Below are 1,023 nucleotides of genomic sequence, written 5' to 3'. Positions count from 1 at the left end.
CTCGAGCACCTGTGCCCCAAGGTCAGGCTGAGGTGGCTGTGGTCGCTAAAGCTGTTTAAAATATACTCACATTTGTCCACACATTTCACCACTCCCCCTGCAGCCAAGCAGAGGTCAATCCTGGACTGTTGGAGCACAGGCCGCACCACACGTCGCCAGGAGTATGTGCGGGAGTGTGGATTGGAGATTCTCCAGGTATCAATAAGATCAGCTTGACGCATGAGTTTGTACAGCGCCGACCTGCCCGCGTCGTCAGCCAAACGGCCCCTCCTTCCTTGGTCAAGGCCAGAGAGGACGGTGTTGAAGTCACCGATCCACAGGCTGGAGGCGCTGCACCAACCTGCCAGCTCTTGGAAGAAGTTCTTCCTTTCCACACCCCCACACGGGGCATATACACAGCCTAGCCTGTACTCCACCCCACCCAGGAGGAAGTCCAGGACCAACACTCTGCCGGCTGCATCCCTGTGCACACACCGAATATTGGCGACAACGCCAGGGCGGAGCAGCACAGCCACGCCACAGGACCGGGGAGTCCCCAGTGAATAAAATACGGGTCCTGGCCATAGGCGCTCAATGCGCTGCACCACCTCAGCGTCCCACCATGTCTCCTGTAAACACAAAACGTCGTGATTGAAAGAAGTAAATACAGCATCAATGCGTTTGCGTGACCGCAGCCCATTAATATTGCATGATAAAAGGCGAAGCATTGTAAGGAGCTATCAAGAGTTATGTGTCTTCTGAAGTCTCTTATTTTTCCGGCGGTTTGAGCCTATCCTGTTGTCCAGGATTCTTTTCCGGCTTGCTGCTTGGGTGTATTCCAGCATATCCACGTCATCATCTGTCTCTACTGTTGGCTGATCTGTGGTGAGGGGTCTCACCAGCGGAACAGTTAGCGCCTCCACAGAAGAGGTCACAGAGTCAGCTAGAGCTGAGATGGAGTTCTGTAAGCCCCCTGCTTCACCCTCCTCTTTACTCACCTCTTTATCATGCTCATTATGTAGTGTGCTGGTATCCAAAGAGATG

The sequence above is a fragment of the Micropterus dolomieu genome, linkage group LG12, assembly GCF_021292245.1.
Source record: "Micropterus dolomieu isolate WLL.071019.BEF.003 ecotype Adirondacks linkage group LG12, ASM2129224v1, whole genome shotgun sequence".
Lineage (NCBI taxonomy): Eukaryota > Metazoa > Chordata > Actinopteri > Centrarchiformes > Centrarchidae > Micropterus > Micropterus dolomieu.
The sequence above is the reverse complement of the archived record's forward strand: the minus strand, read 5'-3'. Positions refer to the sequence as shown.